This window comes from Leuciscus leuciscus (assembly GCF_965113295.1).
Source record: "Leuciscus leuciscus genome assembly, chromosome: 1".
NCBI lineage: Eukaryota > Metazoa > Chordata > Actinopteri > Cypriniformes > Leuciscidae > Leuciscus > Leuciscus leuciscus.
In genome coordinates, this window is record NC_138725.1 from 74,839,178 (window position 1) to 74,861,759 (window position 22,582).

Genomic DNA, 22,582 nt, shown 5'->3' on the forward strand with positions numbered 1-22,582 from the left:
CACTAAGGAAAGGGGACAGGCAAAAACAACTAAACCAGAGAGAAAGTTTCTGGATTGATAAACTGCAGGCTACTAGATACCCAGGCCTGAATGAAGAACTTGATTTTAGTGTTTCCTTTAAACCACACTTTTTATTTCTATTTTGTTTGTTCTATTTTTACTTTTGTAGTGATGCATGCATTGTATGTAACCTTGGTGTGTAGTCACGAAAATTCTGTTCTATTAAGTACCAAGGAGGACATCTAGTGGTCTTTCTATAATCCTACAACTCTGAACCTACTTCTGCCAAATGGAGGTTTCTGATTGGTGGTTTGAAAGCTTATAAGAAAGTCTCTTCCTGTTTGGAAATTGTTGACTCTCTGACGAAGGCTTGTATGCCGAAACACGTCGGAGTGTTTTAAAGGTTTAAAATGACCAAGCCATAACAATAAAGGCTTTTTAACCTTTCTAAAGAGAGTGCCTTGGAGTTTCCTGAATCTTTTCCATGTATCCTTCTTCATTTCATACTCTTGTCAGACATACACAAACACAAAGAAAATCAAACATCGACTATTTACACAAATAAGAAGTGACTCTACACAGCAAAGAACCCAGTTTTTAATAAACCCTCCTCAGAGCACTGGCATAGCCAGAAACCCAGCTAACAGACTTTTGTTATAAGAACGTTCTCCAAATATTCAGTGTTGGTTCTGGGAACATAAAAAATGTCCAGTTTTCTTGACGTTAGAGGAACGTGTTTTAAAAGGTATAATGTTCCTCAAAATGCAAAAAAATCTAGCAAACGTTGATTTCTAACATTCCAAGAACATAAACATTTCCAGTTTCCTGAATGTTACTAGAATGTTATTTAAAGGTTAGTGTGATGTTCCTGAAACATTCTTTCAATCATCTTTCGAAAGAGTAATAAGAACACAAACTACAACTTTATTCAGACACAGCCTTGAACTGAAGATAAAGACATTAACTCTCTTAACTAATACTGTAAACTATGGGAGTCAGTTGTAGCCTATAGGCTTCATTAGCCTACTATAATGTTGAAGGTAAAAATTAACTGATTTATATACAAACACTTAAATTACACTTTTATTTATTTGTAATAAGAAAGTTATATGAAATATAAATATTTAAATGGTGGTTGTCATAAAAACTTGCCAGACTTATTCAAACATAACATTTTGAAGAGCATTAAAAATTATAATGAATACATAATATGGTGCATACATTTAGCAAAATGCTCCTCTCTAGAGTTAAATTTTCTAGCTGACTAACGTGTTTATGGTCATATGGTTTTTCTGAGGTAAATGTGACGTTAGCCTACATGACAGTTTACAAGCTTAAACTGACGTCATTGACTGACGTCTTTCCACGGTTGAAACACTGATTGAGCGATTCCATGTGATATGATACGGATTTCGATAAGTTGTACACACTTTCAGATGCTCATTCATGTTTATTTCGCGCTGTAACTGGTATTATTAAGGCGGAAGAGAAGATCATCGCTGCTGCTTCTCTAGAGCTGAGCTGCGCCAGAGCGATCTCACGCCACAGCGCCAAAACTGTTTATGTTTTCTTATTTTGTAAGAAAATTGACTTAATTTGAAATGTAAGACTTTATTTCATATCAATAGTAACAAAGCACAAAGATTATTATGATTTAATGGATGGGATGCGCACTACAATGTCCCATTTAGTCTTCAAATGAAAACAGAATGACTAACCGATTCTTAAATTTAAAAATCGATATCGGTGCGTAAAAATGAGACTCGATTAATATTGAGAAATCGTACTCGGTTACTAACGTAACCTCGGTTCTCTCTAGAAGAGGTCTCTCGTACTGCGTAAGTATCTTACGCTTGGGGAAAATCCCTTTTCCGCGAGATATTGAAGCCAAAAAATTATCCTTCATTTTGTATTATTGTAAAACGCGTTGCGGCAGCATACAGACATAGGCAAGACGGCTCGTGTGCCTATTGGCTGTTCTGCGGCAACTGCAGCAGCCTATCGAGCGATGTGTAGAAGCTTCTCCCGTTCCGACCATTGGCCGAAGAACGGTGTGCCCTCGAGCAGCGCTCCCCATCCCGAGGTGGATGCGTCCGTAGACACTACCTTCACACTCGAGGAAGTCACCAGGCTTACACCTGATTGGTACCAGTCGTTTGCTTTCCAAGGTTTCAGAGCTGCGATTTATTTCTGATTGACCTTGAGACGAAGCAGACCGGAAGCCCGCGGTCGGCGCGGCACTCGCGCTTTCAGCCAGAACTGTAGCGGGCGCATGCGAAGCAAGCCCAGCTGAAGTACTGATGATGCTGAGGCCATGAGACCTAGCATCCTCTGAAATTTCTTGAGCGGGACAGATGCGCCGCAGCGGAAAGAGCTCGCTGTGCGCTGAATGTCTAGTACGCCCTGTGGTGACAGTCGCGCTATCATAGACAGCGAGTCCAGTTCTGTGCCCAGAAAAGATATTATCTGTCTGGGGGACAGAGAACTCTTCGCCCAATTGACTCTGAGACCCAGATTCTCGAGGTGATCGCGTAAAATGGTCCTGTGCTCTATGAGCACCGAGTGAGATTGAGCTAGAATCAGCCAATCGTCCAAGTACTTCAATACTCGCATGCCCTGTAGTCTGAGGGGTGCGAGCGCTGCGTCCCTGCACATCGTAAATGTACGGGGTGCTAGGGACAAGCCGAACGGTAGGACTGTGTACTGATATGCCTGGCCCTCGAAGGCGAATCTCAAATCTCGCCTGTGACGTGACGCTATCTGTATTTGAAAATACGCGTCTTTCAGATCTATTGACACAAACCAATCTCCTCGGCGAATCTGCACGAGGATTTTTCTGGTTGTGAGCATTCTAAACTGTCGCTTTGCAAGCACTCTGTTCAGTTGCCTTAGATCTAGTATGGGTCTGAGACCCCGTCTTTTTTCGGTACCAGGAAGTATCTGCTGTATAGCCTTCCTTCGCTCTGAGCTTGAGATAACGGCTCTATGGCCCCTTTGCTCAGTAGTTTCAAAATTTCGGCTCGAAGTAGGTGTGCTACTTCTGTTTTTACCGTGGTCTCGACGCGCGTTGCATAGCTGCGAGGGCGTCGGCGAAACTGTAGCGAATAGCCTCTTTTTATAATGTCTAGCACCCACTTCGAAACCCCGGGTAGCCTCGCCCATGCATCTGCATGAATGGCTAGGGGTTGAATGTGAAGCACGCTCTGGTCGCTCAGCGACAGAGGGGCTTCGGTGTGCTGCAACATAAGCGTCACGCTTATGACATTCGAGGCAGAGGGCGCGCTGATAACAGCGGGCAGATTGCCCGCGCTCGACTCCTCTGCGGTGGTTAACCAAGAGGGGGATGGCTGGGCGAGTCCCATAGGACTTGTCATGTCTATGTGTGGATGTAGGCGCGGGATAGCGGGCACATTTACCACACCGAGAGCATTGTCCGCCTGAGCAGAGTGAATGCACGTTGGTTTCGTTTTTACAGAAACCTAGAGACATGCAGAACGTAGTGATTGTGGGCACTGGGCAGTGGGCACATCTGCTACGTTTAAAATCGCAATCGAACTGGGTCGATTTTATGTGCGCAAGCCCTGTGTGACGGGCTGTGCTTGTGTGTAGGAATGGGCACTGGGCAGTGGGCATTTTGTCTACACTCATAACACCATCGGCCGTGGCCGGGACACCAGAAAATACACTCTTTGTGGGATTTATCTGGGTAGCCGTGAAAACGGCATTTGTGTGCAGGCAAGCGGGCAGTGGAACCGGCTTGTTGACTGCGAAATACACTGGAACAGTCACATTTCTTGGAACTGAACGAGCGATGAGTTTTGGTGGAAGTCCGGCCGTGGCGGGACTTGGACACCGTCGTTTCCCTAGGCGTGCTAGGACGACTTCGGGGCCTCTGGCTTTACCGCAATTCTGGGCCGCGGCCCACGCGGGGCGGGGCGGCGGCCAGATGAGCGAGAGCGCGGTCTCGCGCTTCGGGCCTGTCGGCGCTGCGAAGTGGCGGCGGTGGGCGGAGGCTGAGGCTGTGAGCTCTGAGCAGACAGCTTCGCACGGCCTGCTGCAGAACTGGAGCGCTTCGGCAGGAAGTGCTTCATAGCCTGTGACGCTTTCTGTACCTCGGCGAATCTTTCCGCGAAATCTTTGACGGAAGTTCCAAAGAGGACAGCAGGAGAAAGCGGAGCGTCGAGGAACGCGGCGTGCTCAGACTCAGACATCTCAGAGAGTGTTAGCCACAGATGTCTCTCAGCCACAGTGAGAGAGGCCATGCTCCGTCCTATGGCCTGTGCAGCAGACTTAGTAGCGCGGAGAGCGAGGTCCGTAGCACTTCTCAAGTCTGGCACGCAAATTGCATCTGGTCCTTTCTCGTCCAGCTTTCGGAGGAGATCGGCCTGGAAAATTAGTGTGGCCATAGTATGCAGCGCTGACGCAGCCTGCCCAGCGGCGGAGAAAGCGCGACCGAGCAGTGTTGACGTCATGCGGCAAGCTTTTGAAGGCAGCGCCAGCTTAGCGCGCCGTCCAGCGGAGGGCGGGCATAGGTGGGCTGCTATCGCTTCTTCGACTGGCGGCAGCGAATGGTAACCTCTGTTTTTAGCATCGTCAACAGCGGAGAATGCTAGCGAAACAGAAGAGCGCATTCTAGCTGAGAAGGGGGCGTTCCAAGACTTAGCGACTTCTTCATGTAACTCAGGAAGAAAAGGCGCTGGTCTGGATGCAGGCGAAGCGCGCTCCCCAGGAAGAAAATATCCATCCAGCCGGTTGTGAGCAGGCTGTTCAGGCGTAGACCACTCGAGGCCGAGGCTCGCCTGTGCGAGAACGCGCATCAGCTCTGACTCGATGCTAGCTCTTTTGCCAGACGATGCGCGGGCAGAGGGCTCAGCGAAATATGCCAGGCGAGTCCTCAGAGTCGCCATAGGCAGTAGCTCGCAATGATGGCAGCCGCCGTCAGCGAGCGCGAGAGCTGCATGATCCTCACCCAGGCAGGAAACGCAGATAACGTGGCGGTCCCCGTCGCTGAGTGTGGCTCTGCACGAGCCGCAGGAAGGCATCTTTAAAAACGCAAGCTCTTTTAGACAGTGTGTGTCGCGGCGGCGAACACACACACAGCAGAGAGTGTAAAGGATATAGGCGCCGGATAGCGCAGCAGGAAGGCGATTGAAGGCGGCGCGGCCAGCGACTTCAGTGACGACTCGTCCCGCTGCAAATGCTTCCTCAGACGGCGCGGCTTCTCTCCGGATCCAGCGATGCGTGAGCTTCGCTGAAGAGATGAAAATATCAGCTGCCTGCGAGCTGGATTTATAGGCCTAAGCCACGCCCGTTTCGGCGGGACGTGACGCAGTGGGCGCGAAGCACCCTCATTGGGTCTGACGTCACGCTAGGCCTCGCTCGACAGGCTGCTGCAGTTGCCGCAGAACAGCCAATAGGCACACGAGCCGTCTTGCCTATGTCTGTATGCTGCCGCAACGCGTTTTACAATAATACAAAATTAAGGATAATTTTTTGGCTTCAATATCTCGCAGAAAAGGGATTTTCCCCAAGCGTAAGATACTTACGCAGTACGAGAGACCTCTCGTAAGAGAACAATATTTTTTACCCAGCCCTATAACAAAGGACTGAAATTAAACAACTGTTTTTAGTATAATTTTTTATATAGTATAAAACATTATTTGAGAAGAAAGTAATAATCTCAAACAATAAAATAGAAATAATCTTTTTTTTATATTGAAGAAATTTCTGCAAGATTGTCTAAAACTATTTAAAAGGTTCATAATGACACACTTAGACATCACCACAATGGTGACAATAAAAAAAAAAAAGATTTATATGCATAATTTATTCATGCCGCAATGCATGCTGGGAGCAATGAATGTGCTTTGTATGCTGGCATGAAAAATGTCACCATTGTTGTGTTTCATATGCTGATTTTTGATGTCTGTGAGTGTATAACTATCTCAAAACATGTTTTATACAGAAAGTTAACAATGACAGTGTCATCTATATATATGTACACACAGATATATATATACACATAGATATATATACACACACACACATACATACAGCTTCTGAAATATATTGATACAATTTATATTTTACACATTTGTTGAGTTTTAAATTGAACAATAATGCTATCATTCAAGTCATTACAAAAAAAACCAGTAATTTGTCTGTTATTAAAACAGAAATGTTGTTCTGCTAAATCAATGCAGAAATTCTCTCAATCAACTGCTAACACTGATAATGCACGAAATATAAAAAAAATGTCAAGGGTCAAGAGCCCAACGGAAGCAAACACTGATCACCATGATGGTGACAAACTGAAAATTTTTAATAAGACATCAACATCTAAACCTCTGTTAATTTTTAATAAGAACTTCTGTAGATGTCTGACAGAAATAAAGTCAGTCTGGTTAGTAATAAGTGAAGCTGGTAATGCTGTTTGTGGAGTTGTTTCATCAGATCTTGAGAGAGTTAATGTATTTTATCTTCAGTTCAAGGCTGTGTCTGAATAAAGTTGTAGTTTGTGTTCTTATTACTCTTTCAAAAGATGATTGAAAGAATGTTTCAGGAACATCACACTAACCTTTAAATAACATTCTAGTAACATTCAGGAAACTGGACTTTTATGTTCTTGGAATGTTACAAATCAACGTTCCTATAATGTTGAATTTTAAATGAAAATTAAGTTGAAAGAACGTTTGAGGAACATTTTAAAACACGTTCCTCTAACTTCAAGAAAACTAGACATTTTTTATGTTCCCAGAACCAACACTGAATATTTGGAGAACGTTCTGAACAAAAGTCTGTTAGCTGGGAAAGTGTTTTTGGGTGTGCATAAGAAAAACTGTGTGTGCCACATTTATTGTCAGATTAATGTGTAAGAAACCCAGACTCTGCGTGTCACTGACTTTACAGAATAGACTGGGCTGATGTGTAAAACTATACTCAGTCTCGCGCTCGCCACATATCCGTAATACTACCTTTATAAAATGACTCTTTTTATTTATTCTGAAGCAATATTCTCATCAGTCAGCTTTGACATATTTAAATCTGCATATTTATGATATTTTAACCTTTTATAAAGAGCATTTTCCCTATTCGTTTCAAATATATGCTTCATTGCTTCATCTTTAATTTTAAATTCTTAAATTTGATCAATAAATTAAATTATAATAATAAGGCACTATATGGCTGTTACCAATCACACTAAATAATTTACAGTGAAAAATTACAACTGCATTAAATAATGTTATGAGATTGTTTAAAATATGTTTTTGAATATACAAATATGAAATATCAGAAAGAATGATACTTTTAAACACATCCCTAAACCACCAGTAGGTGGCGGCAGGTGACCGTTTTAATGAGTGAGTCATTGAGCTATTTATTCAAACGATTTGTTCAAACGACTGATTCATTCAGGAATGAGGCAGTTGTTTAATGGGTCATTGAATCTTTAACTCAACCGATTTGTTCAAACGACTGATTCATTCAGGAATGAGGCAGTTGTTTAATGGGTCATTGAATCTTTAACTCAACCGATTCGTTCAAAACGCTGAATCATTCAGTAAGGAAAACACGATTATGTGGTCCGGTGAGATGCGTTATGGTTCTACTATGATCTGTGTTTGGAACTATTTTCGCTGCTCAAAAACAAAAACAGTCGAAATTGCGTCTAAAATGTAAGTGACTTAATATGAATTACTTGTTTATTGAACTGACATGAAATCTGTGTCACATTTTTAATCGTGATTGTATTCAGCACTCCTGGTCATGTGATGTTGCTTAACTATATCATATGTTATAAATATAAAAACTCCATATGAATTTTTACCACTGTATGTTCATTGAGTTTCTTTGTGTGAGCTGCGCTCATTTGTTTCCATTTCTTCCATTTCTAGGCCCAAGTTTAGAAATATTTTTTTTTATCAAGACTAATAATGAAATAATTCTGCTTCTTTTTTAGGTGTGGCTAAATAGGCTATGTCTATGCCTCAGAGTTTATGTGAGTTCACACTAAAGAGTGTTATAAGTAACACTGTAGCAGTGTTAAAGTTAATGAGATAATGAAGTGATTGATTGAGTGATGATTGAGCATTATTGAAGACAACTGATGATAACAAGCAGAATCACTGAAGGAAAGAGTTTTATTTCACCGTTAGAGTGATGGTGTGGTTTGCTTTAAGGCGGGCCTATACTGTGCGATTTTCGTCCAATTTTGAGCCGAATTCTGACTCATGCGACTCTTTTTGGGGTCGGGCCGATTTTCAGCTTTGTCGTGCGTCGTTTGTCGTGCGTCGTTTGTCGTGCGTCGTTTGTCGTTCAGTGTTCGTGCAGTGTACAGGGACAAACGAGAGGCGATTAATCTCTCCCGACCGGCAATCGGATGGTCGGATGAATTTCTGGGTAACACTTTAGAATAATGGTCCATAGTTAACAAGTAGCTATGCAGGAAGTAATAGGTAGTACTGCATTAACACCGAACTTAATACTATTAACTAATATGGAAGCAATATTAACTAAGCAGTAAGTAATATCTAATTTAGTACAAAGGTAGTTCCTTGGTAGGTATTTGATTATTACTAAAGAAATATATCCTCATTGAGAACTACTTGTGAGCTAAGAAAGAATAACCAATTAATTACTAATCACAAAAGTAACATGTCTAAAAAAGTGAACAATTGTGGGGTTTTTTTTTTTACTCTTAACATGGTCATAACATTTCAGAAGCTTGTGCCTCAAATGGGTTCTTTGTGGAAACCAGTTTATGAATATTATATTCCCCCAAATACATTAGCTACATGTTGAGATTGTGACTACTACTCTTGCCAAAAGATAGACGTATGTTTATTTCAAACTTAAACATAGAATAATACTAATAATGATCATTTGTTTATCATTTTAAATAATAAGGAAGTGATGCTGACACTCATGATTGGATTAGTTTACTATTATGAGCTCTATTGAGTGTCAGTTCAATGTCTCAGACTCCAAAGACCTACCTTTATGTTACAGTAGCCGCCTGAGGAGGACTTCTCTTTAGGATATGAATATAAATATTGATGTTCTCTTGTCAAAAACAATTTGCATCCTTAATGAAGAAATTGGCTGCGTTTATGTTGCGATAATCGCAAAACCACATCTTCCAGTTTACAATGTTCATTATAATATTACTAGTGCCTCACAGAAATGTACGCCTGTACAGTATGTGTTAAATATAAAATGTAATTACTTGTATTACTTGTGAAAAACATGCTAACTCCTCAGTAATTACTCAAGCGTTACCTTGTCATCCCGCAGGAACTACTAGTTATTTACTAGTAGTATAGAGAAGTGTTTAAAAACACTAAGTGTTATAAATATAAAAATAATAGGTCACATCACTAGTAGTTCCTGCGGGATGACAAGGTAACGCTTGAGTAATTACTGAGGAGTTAGCATGTTTTTCACAAGTAATACAAGTTATTTAATTTTATATTTAACACATACTGTACAGGCATTCATTTCTGTGAGGCACTAGTAATATTATAACGAACATTGTAAACTGGAAGATGTGGTTTTGCGATTAACGCAGCCAATTTCTTCATTAAGAATGCAAATTGTTTTTGACAAGAGAACATCAATGTTTATATTCATATCCTAAAGAGAAGTCCTCCTCAGGCGGCTACTGTAACATAAAGGTAGGTCTTTGGAGTCTGAGACATTGAACTGACACACAATAGAGCTCATAATAGTGAACTAATCCAGTCATGAGTGTCAGCATCACTTCCTTATTATTTAAAATTGTAAACAAATGATCATTATTAGTATTATTCTATGTTTAAGTTTGAAATAAACATACGTCCATCTTTTGGCAAGAGTAGTAGTCACAATCTCAACATATAGCTAATGTATTTGGGGGAATATAATATTCATAAACTGGTTTCCACAAAGAACCCATTTGAGGCACAAGCTTCTGAAATGTTATGACCATGTTAAGAGTAAAAAAAAAAACCACAATTGTTCACTTTTTAGACGTTACTTTTGTGATTAGTAATTAATTGGTTATTCTTTCTTAGCTCACAAGTAGTTCTCAATGAGGATATATTTCTTTAGTAATAATCAAATACCTACCAAGGAACTACCTTTGTACTAAATTAGATATTACTTACTGCTTAGTTAATATTGCTTCCATAATAGTTAATAGTATTAAGTTCGGTGTTAATGCAGTACTACCTATTACTTCCTGCATAGCTACTTGTTAACTATGGACCATTATTCTAAAGTGTTACCAATTTCTGGCATGTTAGAAATTTTGCAGAGCTACGAACCTATTGCCCTAAACTCAGTGTTTTTTCCCTCTCTGCGCCTGCGCGAAAACAGAAGTTTAACCATTTAATCTGCAGCACAAAAAAAAAAAAAAAAAAAAAAAAAAGAGGGAGATCTTTAAGTTTTGTAGTTCAAACTAGCTACAAATTACTGTTGCTTACCTCCAGTTCGTGTTGCAAAATGGATGAACCATTACCCACGTCTTCCAAGCCACCGGCCATGTATCTACACCGTGCCTCTTTTATGGCAAATTAATTATAATAGCCTATCAATTTAATAATAAAAGTAGCCCAGGCCTTCCCTAATAATAATAATAATACAATAATACTAATAATCATTTAATACATAAATTGGAAATGCTAAATCATCTTGATATTGATAGCTGATGCTTGTTTTGACAATATCTCTGGATAAATGATATCGTCTATAGGCACAACCCGGCACGAGGGTTTATCGCGCTGATTCGCGCATATTTCACACGTATAGTGTGAGCGGTCAAGTCGCAGCTCGACGTTCGGACCGCATAGTCTGAGCACATTAATCCTGAGCTTTAGCTTTACATCGCATGCGATCTACTCGTTCAATGTGAGTAGGTACCTTGCTGAAATCGCACAGACATCGCACGGTGTATGCCCGCCTTTAGTTGAGCTCCTGATTTTAACATTTCAAAAAGTTATTATTTATTCTTGCAGTTTGATGACATCACACTTGGATGTGAGCAGAAATTGGTGTGATATTTGATGAGCTATGGTCAAGTTTTGATTGGTGGCACAGTGTCGATTTTTTTTTTGACACACTAGAATCAGCATATGAATCTCAACAATGGTGACATGCTTCATGCATGTTGGTTTTATATTATGGGGGCTCCAAGCATGCATTGCAGCATGTCGTGAAAATTTATTTTAAAATCAAAATTCAGAATGTCTGATCTGTGGCAAGAAAGCATTGTTGGTGAATATAATCTATTAACAGCCAGGGGCGCGCCGCACCTCGCTTATTTTCTTATCTGTGCGAAAGACTCAATAACTCAGTCGATTTTTGTCATACAGACAAGTGTTATACATAATTCAAAACTGTTAAATGTCTAATTTTAGTTGCCTAGACTCATAATAAAAACAAAATGTTGTGCTTTTCGTAAAATGAAGAAAATAAACATGATGCACGTTCTGCATCTCTCTCAGTTTGAAGTTCATTCTGAAATGCGACAGAAAATCAACTGTAACTCAGTGAATACTTGCCCCACAGACATGAGAGATATGTCTTTAGAAAGCTTGAAGTGTCCATTTTTAAATTGTGTAAATCATATCAAAAACAAATATTCTCTGTTTAAGTAATCCACATGAAACCAGCAAGAGGTACAGTTTCTCAAGCATCTGCTCATTATCTCTAATGTTACCATACCCACGTGCACGAGGGATTCACATGCTAATCGTCCATGAAAATTTGCTACTCACACAATTTCTCACCTCACACTTCCTTTATTTGGAATAAAGCCAATAAACTGGTTGCCAATAAATCCTTATTTTTAAGGAATTGGTTTAACAGGGATATTAATCATCTGATGAATATGTTTGATAATTATGGAAATCTTTTAACATACAAACAATTCATGCAAATCCATAGTTTCCCTGTGCATTTTAAGGAATTTCATTCTGTCATTAAAACTATTTCCTTCTCTAACCCCTTCTCTGATTCATCTTATCAAAAGTCATATTCAATATAACTCCACTTTAATGACAAATCCAAAATCAATATTAAACGGCATTGAATTGATTGATAAAAATGCAATAATAAACATATTTGTACAATTTCAAATACAAAATAAAATAGCACCTAGAGGAAAATTTATTTGGAACTCTATTATTGATCATATTAATTGGAAGTATGCTTGGTTAATCCCCTTTAAATATTGCATGAATAATAAAAACAAAGAAATACATTTTAAAATGTTGCATACCATTTACCCTGTTAAATCATTAATTGCAAGATACTCTGATGTATCTTGCATCAGAGTATAATGTTTTTCAAATGCAAAATTATCCAAAATTTCTGGAAGGAATTGGCAGAATTTATCTTTAATTTAGCAAAGATTAAATACTATTTACATAAAAAAATATTATTGTGTATTATGAAAACAAAGTTAACAAAGGTCTTGAATACATTGTTAATTTATTTATACTGCTGCAAAATGTTATATTCATAAACAAAAATATTTAAATTCATCCCCAATATTTAAGATGTTTAAATTAGAATTTGATTGTTTCATGTCTAAACAAATCTTCTTTTGTGTTCAGCAGAAAAAATTAATTCATACAGGTTTGAAACAACTTGAGGGTGAGTAAATGATGACAGAATTTTCATTTTTGGGTGAACTATCCCTTTAAAGCACTTCAAACCCCTTTGAAACTGCATTGATTTGAACTTCAACATTCTGGTTGCCATTAAAGTCCATTGTGTGGAGAAAAATCCTGAAATGTTTTCCTTAAAAAACTTAATTTATTTTCCACTGAAGAAAGAAAGACATGAACATCTTGGATGGCATTGGGGTGAGTAAATTATCAGGAAATTTTCATTTTGAGGTGAACTAATCCTTTAACTGCTGTTGACAAATTGATCCTTATTGTAAAGTGTTATCATTAAGCAATATTTACTTACCCATTGAGACAAAAAAAACTATTAGCCAGTGTAGGTGCATGTTCAATAGTGAAAAAAAAAAAAATTCCAAGTGCCTGAGATACTTCTCCTGTATAGGATGAGGATTCACTCTTGAACAGTCAATCATATGCTCATATTTATAAACTGTGAGTGAACAACACATTCTCACACCCAATCATAGGCGGAGCCTGGATATTTTCAGTTTTGCTTTTTGCCTCTCATGCCATTTACATTTCTTTAAGACTTTTGGTTTTACTTTATTTTAATGGAACCTTTAACACATTCTGTTAACTAAACTCTAGGTAAATAAAATGAGAAGAGAACAAATAGGCATTTGGCTACACCACAGAAGTTCTTCCACCATATCATTATAATATAGAGAAGGTCTCAGTTTCTCTGTAAACATCACATTTATTGTTTAGTGACCGTCAATCTGTCAATGGATCACCAGCTTTCTGACAGACAGACAACAGCTAGTCAGAATGGGCAAAATCACGTCCGACAGCCGCACCATCAGCACCGGTGCTCCACAGGGATGTGTTCTCTCACCACTGCTCTTCTCCCTGTACACAAATGACTGCACCTCTAAAGACACCTCTGTCAAGCTCCTGAAGTTTGCGGACGACACTACTGTTATCGGACTCATCCGGAACGGTGACGAGTCTGCGTACAGACAGGAGGTGGAGCAGCTGGCTCTTTGGTGCAGTTATAACAACCTGGAGCTGAACACGCTCAAAACAGTGGAGATGATCGTGGACTTCAGGAGAAACCCCCCTGCACTCCCTTCACTCACCATCATGGACAGCACTGTGACTGCAGTAGAGTCATTCAGGTTCCTGGGCACCACCATCTCTCAGGATCTGAAGTGGGACACTCACATAGACTCTATTGTGAAGAAAGCCCAACAGAGACTGTACTTCCTGCGTCAGCTGAGGAAATTCAACCTGCCACAGGAGCTGCTCGTACAGTTCTACTCAGCTGTCATCCAGTCCATCCTCTGCACTTCCATCACCATCTGGTTCGGCTCTGCTACCAAAACCGACCTCCGTAGACTACAGCGGATAGTTCGGACTGCTGAGCGAATCACTGGCACTACCCTTCCCACACTCAAAGTACTGCACTCATCCAGAGTGAGTAAAAGGGCTCGCAAAATCACTCTGGACCCGTCACACCCAGCACACTTTCTGTTTGAACTGTTACCGTCTGGTCGACGCTACAGAGCACCGAGCACAAAAACAACCAGACACAGGAAAAGTTTCTTTCCCCAGGCCATCTACCTCATGAACACTTAAATGTTCCCCTACTGTGGAACAAACATGTGCAATACTTCCCTCAGACATTTCATTATAGCACCTTATAACTTTATATATATTTATAATTTATAATCTTTTATTTTTATTTTATTTTTATTTTTTCTATTTTTTTATTTTTTATTTATACCTATGTTACTTGTCACTTGTCTTGTCACTTTATATTGTATGTGTACTGGAAGCTACTGTCACCAAGACAAATTCCTCGTATGCGCAAGCATACTTGGCAATAAAGCTCTTTCTGATTCTGATTCTGATTCTGATAAGATCAAGTATCCCAGCCACGTGGGCTTTTGATGGGCTGTCATTTGGGCCCAGCTTGGACAATCCAAATGGGGAAATTTTTCCATCGGCTCCATGTACTGTATGCTAGCCCATAGGGGCACATGATGGGTCCATAGAGGACTCTAAGAGGGGCCCATTTAGATTTTCAGTATATGGGCTCACATGGGTCACAATTGGGTGCTAATAGGACAGAGGTCCGTTTCTTACAAAAAACCTTATGGGGCCCACATGGGTGATTACACTTGACCCACAATTGACCCCATTATGGTTAATAGATTTTGATCAGCAATACTTTCTTGCCACAGACCAGTCATTCTGAATTTTGTCATTCTGAAAATATATTCGCAGGGAAAAAGAATTAGATGCACACAGACATCAAGAATTAGCATGTGAATCTCAACAATGGTGACGCTTCATGGAGAAATCCATGCTGGGAGCCACCATAGTATTAAACTCATCACTCCTCACTCTAAAAAATGCTATGTTGGCTTTAATTCACTTTTTTAGGTCAAAAAACAATTAAGTTAATTAAGTTCAATTATCCTAAAATTTATAATTTTTCATTCAACCAAAACAAATAATCCAGTTTCATGAAATTCATCTTAATTGTTTTGGAAAAAAATTAAGACTGTTAACCTTATTCAACTAAACGGAATTGGATTAACCTTATGTAATTATCTTAAGTTAATTGAAATAAATAAAAAAGTTAATTAAAGCCAACATAGCATTTTAACTACTCCTTAACCATTTGAAAAAAATATGTTGACTTTTTTAGTTATTTGTTTGCATTGTGAAAATTGTTTCCAAAATGATAAACTTTTGAAGCAGGGTGAAAAAAAGCTGCAAATTGTAGACTTTTGAAATTGGAAAAAGTTTAATTCACCTTGTTAATTCAAACACTGCAGTTGTGTGTATCATGATTTTTATGACACATACTTGAAGCACTGCCCACTGCAACCTGTGGATTACCTGGAAATATGGGGCTTAAAGGGATAGTTCACTTTGAAATTAAATTTTGGTATGTTTTAGCTTACCTCAAGGGCATCCAAGATTTAGGTGTCTTTTTTTTTCGCAGCAGTTTCAATTTTGATATTTTTAGGTCAAACCGTTCTTGTCTGTCAGTCATATAATGCAGGTCTATGGTCACTATCTCAAAGAGCATGCACAGACCAAAGTAAAACAATTCCCCATCGTCCAAATTAAACAATTCCCCATCGTAAGTACACATTGATGGCCTAAGACACGAAACGAGCGGTTTGTGTGAGAAAACGAACAGTATTTATATCGTTTTTACCTCTTGAACACAGCCACGTCCAAGTGATCTGAGAGCGCGCGCGCATCCTGCTGTGTGACGTCTGCGCAGACTGGTGCATAGATATATGCACTAGATGTCGCCTTGGCTACTGCAGTTCATTGGAAAGAAACCGTAGCCAAGGCGACATCTAGTGTATATATCTATGCACCAGTCTGCGCACACAGCGCGCCCTCAGATCACTTGGACGTGGCTGTGTTCAAGAGGTAAAAACGATATAAATACTGTTCGTTTTCTCACACAAATCGCTCGTTTCGTGTCTTCGTGTCAGTGTAAACACTGTTGATTCTTTGCAAAAATCACTTTGTTCTTATTCAGGACATACCTGGAAATTCAAGCTTCGCCTTTCGCGTTTTTACACTTAGTGGCACCGTGACGAATGCGAGGGGGAGATTACTCGCGACTGCCGGCATATTCGAAATAATACGACCACCGTAGGAGTTAAAACGCCCTCAGAATGGAAGGGGCTAGAAAGTAATATTCAGTTGGTAGTCATAAACAATTTCACCACTAGATGGGAGAAAATCCTACACAGTGTAGCTTTAAAGATTTGATTTAAACAGTCTTTTAATTTAAAAATATCTAATTTAAACTTTTAAGGTTACCCTTTTAATGAATTTAGAATAAAACTCTGGATGTAGTATGCTCTGGAACGCAGACTAGCTTTACTGTGACATTGTCCCCCGAAGCTCATCTGGTCTGTAACTCCTCTTGTCTCTGTGAGGGTCTGGAACATTCATTTCACACTGTGGTTTATCACTGGGAGGGTCTGGGATTGTTTTGTTTATGACAACTTAAACTATTTGCTTTTTGGATTGTTTTTTATCATTGCATAAACAACTAAAATACATTTTAGCAACATATGTTATTATTCATTGGTTATATATTTTATTTATAATAATTTAATTTAAAAATAGAGATCAGTTCATTTTTTAGAACCGTGTGTGTGTGTGCACGCAAAACAGCTTAGAAATTATATTAAATTATGTATTTATTTATTTTTGAAAATGTAAAAATGTAGTTCAAGGGAACGAGACGCTGCGTCGAGACGTGGTGAGAATGCCCCCGTATGAATGCGTCGTGAAGCAAGTGTAATCAGTCCAATGGATAGACGGGACATCATAGGCAGGTGACATCATTGACCAGGAAACTATAAAGCACCCCTGAAAACAGACCACACTAGCTTCTGTGCCTTCAGCAAGCACTCTCTGTATACTGTCCTTGTCTATTGTTGTCTGTCATTCAAGCACTATATATATATATATATATATATATATATATATATATATATATATATATATATATATATATATATATATATATATATATATATATATATATATATATATATATAAATAATTGTCAGGATAGAAACCAGGAGATCGGAGGTAAGTGATTGAAACACAGCTTTATTCACAGATGAAAAGAGTGCAAGGTGAGTATTAATCGATTTCAAGTGCAGATTCCGTGAAGATGACTCGTAGTGGGGCGAAAAGCAGGTAAACACTCTTGCTTCGGATAAGTTGCGGTCAAGCAATCACAGTTCAGTAATATTTGTCTCTTCTCTTTCAGATGTGGTCGGCAGCAAGCAAGCTCAGATGATATGCTGGAAACTCGAGGGAACACAGGATCTCAGGCAGCATGGAATCGGATAGGATATCTGGGGTCTGTACCATGAAGGTAGCTGAACAAACTCGGGGTTACAGGATTAGTTTTGAGTTGACAAAACCAAACCGATGCAATCAGGCTTTATTGGTACCATGATGCAGCTCATCAACTTTCTCTGTCAACTCAGGCTTTGATCCTTAAGCTATGATTACTCCACGCGCGCGTGCACATAAAAGAGTGACGTCGACACTGAACAACCAATCGCGGGTAGAGCGAGAGCGATATATTTTTCCGCGGAGGAGCAAGAGATAATCATTCATAATTACGATTAATTTAAATATGTATTTCAAGCTCGAAACAATACGGTCTCTGCTGCCAAAGCAAGAGAAGACTGTTGGAGAAAGATTGCTGATTGTTAATGTGTAAGTTAAACAAATGCGTTCTATATTTATGTAAAATGATGTATGTATGTGTAGCCTATATGTGTAATATAGCCTATAGCCTATTTTTATAATATATAAAAAATGATACATGCACATTTTTTATATATTATAAAAATAGGCTATAGGCTACACATACATACATAATTTTACATAAATATAGAACGTATTTGTACTACTAAGAAAGCTAGGGAATCCTATCATAAGATTAACAGAATAATAATAAAGATTTATAAGAAATAATTCTTAACATGTATTATATTGTATAGTACATTTGTGCAATTTGCTTTTTGAAAAAAATAAAATAAAATGTGTTCATGTGATGTCACCCTAACAATATATCTTACCGGCAATTTTATAAAAGCCCTCTTTTATGAACATGGCCGATAAATGTCCGGGGAACACTATTAATGAAACTATTCATGTACTCCTGCAGAGCGAGGACCACCTTACGAATGGTTCGACAAACCGTGTTTTCCCCGAGCTTCTGTGCGTCACCCACCGTACAAGAATGTACCACTTGCAAAAAAACGCAACGCAATATTTGCGGTACAGTAAGTGCATGAATTCGACGTGTTAAATTCTTTATGTGCGGCTCAAGAAGTTTGCAAAGATAAGACATTCCTTCCGCGGAAAATCTGTATCTTTCATACAAGTAGGCTAACTATTAGGAAAGGCAAGGGGATTTTGTCTGGCTAAAAACTCTTTCTCTACGAAGTGCTCGTCAAACAATTTGCGCTGAGATGTCCACCGGATTTGGAAGAAAAGGTGAAGTCATTGTAACAGACACTGGGAATAAGTTACGTCACCTATATGTTTCTTTGCTCTCAGCTGATTGGTCAAACTTCAGTCTGAGATCTTGAATCCAGAACATAACCTGCCCCGGAGCAGGTTAGCCGTGCGGCGTAAGATACCATGGCAACGAACACCGATTAAAGCCAAGCTACTTTCATAGTACCTAAAACCCAGGGTTGGCGGAAACTAAACTGAAACATAGCTGGCTAGCCACCTAAACCGGCTTCATGGTACAGGCCCCTGAAGACAGCACAACAATAACATAGAGGTTAGTGTTTCAGGTAAGTATACATTTCATCTTGATGCATCAGAGGAATATGAGACAACGGAATATGGTTAGTTCCTGTTGGAGGCTTGACAAAGACTGAAATCACAGTGAGTGTTTTATGAGTGAGCTGATGAGGTAATTGATGTTGAACAGGTGTGTGTGATTAATATTCTGGAGAGAGTGATCTTTGAGTGGTGGATTGAAACGAGCTTGATTGATCTCTGACAATAATGGTGAGCAAGCAAGATTTCAAGCGTTGTGTTGTTCCCTGCCCTCGTTATATCACGGGTGGGGACACACATCAGCTTTGTGTGTTGCTTGTTTGGGAGTGGAGCATGCCCAGTCAGTTCTCGAGGGAGCTGACTGTGAGCATTGCGAGATGCTGTCTGTGAGGACGCTCTCTTGATGAGGAGCTTATGGAGGTTTTAACTCGCGCTGTTGCTAAATTAAATATTGACTGGCCAGTCGAGAATCATGAATGTGAGAATAAAAATAGTTTACTAGATGAAAGATATTTACCATCTAGATCACAGCCTCCTCGTCGGGGACTACGTTTTTTTCCCGATCTCCACACTGAGGTGTCGAGATCGTGGAATAAACCGGTTTCCTTTCGTGTGTTCAATCCCCAAACTTCTAATTACAGTAATGTTATGGGTATTAAGCATCATAGTTATGTGGCAATGCCTCGGGCTGAAGAGACGCTTGCGAGCTATCTCTCTCCCGAGTCGGCGTCATCATTAAAAGCCCTGACGTTACCCAACAAAGCCATTAAAAGCCACATCATCGCTGGTGGGTAAAGCCTTTTCGGCAGCAGGTCAGGCTGCGGCATGTTTGCATACCATGTCTGTTTTGCAAGCATACCAGGATGACCTGCTAAGGGACATGGATGATTGTGAGGAAGTCAGTGCTGACACTATTCGAGAATTGCGTCGCGCAACAGATCTGTCTCTCCGGGCCACCAAGGAGACAGCCAAATCAGTAGGCCGTTCTATGGCAGCCCTGGTGGCCACAAGCTCCTCGCAGCACAGAGTGCAGCAAAAACAGAGCGTCGCCACTCGGGCTCCTCCACAATCGGGGGACCTGGGTGGCAGTCGCAGTCTATGCGAGTTAGAGGTAGGCAATATTTTAGAACTGTCAATATCTCTAAAAAAGCTTCGACAAAGAAGTCCTGACGCCAAGGCTATCAGGCTTCTGAGGGTGGTCCCTCCAGGGAGGGACTGTTTCGAGAAACCGTTTCTCCTCGACGCCCTCTGGGGGGCGACTCTCTGAGGAGGGTCGCAGCGCTGGTAGTTTGGTTGTTCCCTGCCGGTTCGCCATTTCAGGGGCACTGAGGTGTCAGCGTCCCCATGCGATCCTCCGAGGAGGGGCGTAGAACGGTAAGTTCGGTTGTTCCCTGCCGGTTCGCTGGTTCAGGGCACCGAAGTGACTGTTCAACCAAATCCAGAGGCCAGTCTCAAGAGACTGGTTCCCTTAGTAGAATTTCTGGCAGCATGGAAACTACTGCCAAATACTTGTCAGTGGGTCCTGCATATAATAGAAAAGGGTTACAGAATTCAGTTTGGTTCCCGTCCGCCCAGATTTCAAGGCGTCCTTCCTACAGTGATGGACCTTGAGCAGGCTCTGGTTATGGAGCAGGAGGTACTGACGCTTCTACAAAAAGGGGCTATAGAAAGGGTTTCTCCTCCCAGCAGAGAGTCAGGGTTTTACAGCCGTTACTTAATTGTTCCGAAAAAGGATGGGGGGTTACGTCCTTTTCTAGATCTGCGTCATTTAAACAGCAGAGTTCAGAAACTCAAGTTCAAGATGCTTACGCTCAAACAGAGTGGCTGCGTTCGAAACCGCATACTTCCCTACTATTTAGTATGGGAAAAAGAGTAGGCGAGCGAAAAAGTATGTACAAATCCAAAAGAGTAGTCGAGAATTACCTGGGTGACGTACTAATTATCGCGAGATTCGGACTTAAGTGCGTTCGAATATGCCTACTTTCCTACTATATAGTAGGCGAAAACAGTACGTGAAGTAAGCAGTACGTTCGAAACATCAGTATCATTAAAAGAGTAGGCGAGAAGTTCCCGGATGGCTTACTGCTTTCGGCCAGATTTTCGAGTGCTCAACCAATGGATACTCTTCTATCCCAGGAGGCCACGCGAGAGGATACGTCATTATCAAACATTGCAGAGATCAGCGACGCGGGTGCTTTCAAATGTGAGTAAACACGGTTCCTTGTGTTAAAATTGCATGTGTTGAACTACTGTAGAGTAGAGTGTTGAATTGTTGAAGGTGTAAAGACGTTACACAGTATAGTATAGTTGTGATTTTGCTGTACGTTTTATTATGTAACGTTATCTGGGGAGCTCCAGTAAGGACACGTAAGTTACGTCTCTAAAGTGGATTTACATAAACCATTATACATCTTAAAAACAATTATTTTAAATATCTATTTACATGTGACAGGAAAATCTTCAATAAGTATTGAAGAAGAGCACATCACAACATGAAATACCGTAGACATCTGAGTGATGTAGTATGTGTGCTATTATGTAGAACAAATCTATAAAGTAACTAAACATAAGTTATCTATTTTATTTGTCCATTAGTACTGTTGATAAATTGAGGAACATTTATGTTGGATAAAAAGTTAAAACAACCTCATCATGTAAATGTAGTGTTGAGCTCATAAATCACAGATGTAACGGGAATCTTGTCTGGATGTTACAGGGTCGGATGAACAGATGTGTGTTTATCCAGTGGAGAGTGGCTCATGAAGCTGAATGCTGCCATCAAAGGCTTTGAGTGAGTATACTACAGAAATGAATAACAACAACTATTTAAAAATTAAGTTGTAGTTTATTTTAATTATTGTAATTTCAAACAGAGCTATCACGGCACTTTTCTGATTCTTGATTTCTGTGAATTTCCTGCACAGCTTTTGTAGTGGAGCAGGACCTGCAAGAAAAGATGATGGGGGCATTTGTGAAAAAAAAGCGTTTTTGTCTTCTAAATAATACTGAAATCAAATGACATTGTGCATTTTTGTAGGATCTGAAATGTCAGCAGACTGGTGTGACCACTGAGGATGAAGAGCCCAGAGCTGAATCCTGGCGATGGTGCCATGGATGAGTCCCTCCATCACTCCACCTGCCCTTACGAGACCCACCATCACTCCACCTGCCCTTATTGCCTCAGATTGTGAAGCACAACACATCACGCAACAACCTCAGCGCCTTCAGCCTACATACATGATTGTAGTTTGAATAAAGCTTTGTTTCATGTGCTGACTTGTATATGCATGGTTGTTGTGTGATGGTGACTTTAATTCATTATTTTACTCATTTATTAATATTTCTCATTGTTGTCAGTAAATAAAAAAATTTTTTTTAATTAATTAATGCTTTAATTGTTTGAATGGAAATGTTGATATGTTCACTATATACACATCTAGAGTGTATTCATGCATAGCTATGTCATATGACACATTACATTTTGTTTGTTTTATTAAATTATATCATTTTCAGTAAAAAGTTATATAATCAAGTATTGGTCAGCATTTATCGTTGTTATTATTGTATGTTTTGGGGTGGGATAGCAATGCAATTCATTCTGGGGT

General features: G+C 39.9%; 1 long non-coding RNA gene across 1 annotated transcript; it reads left to right on the forward strand.

The window, feature by feature from the left end:
- The first annotated feature begins 647 nt into the window (after positions 1-647).
- Positions 648-21,877, forward strand: LOC309513031. The gene is made up of 3 exons (XR_014211248.1): positions 648-745; positions 21,114-21,180; positions 21,694-21,877. It is a non-coding gene; the product is annotated as an uncharacterized lncRNA (long non-coding RNA).
- The last annotated feature ends 705 nt before the right edge of the window (positions 21,878-22,582 follow it).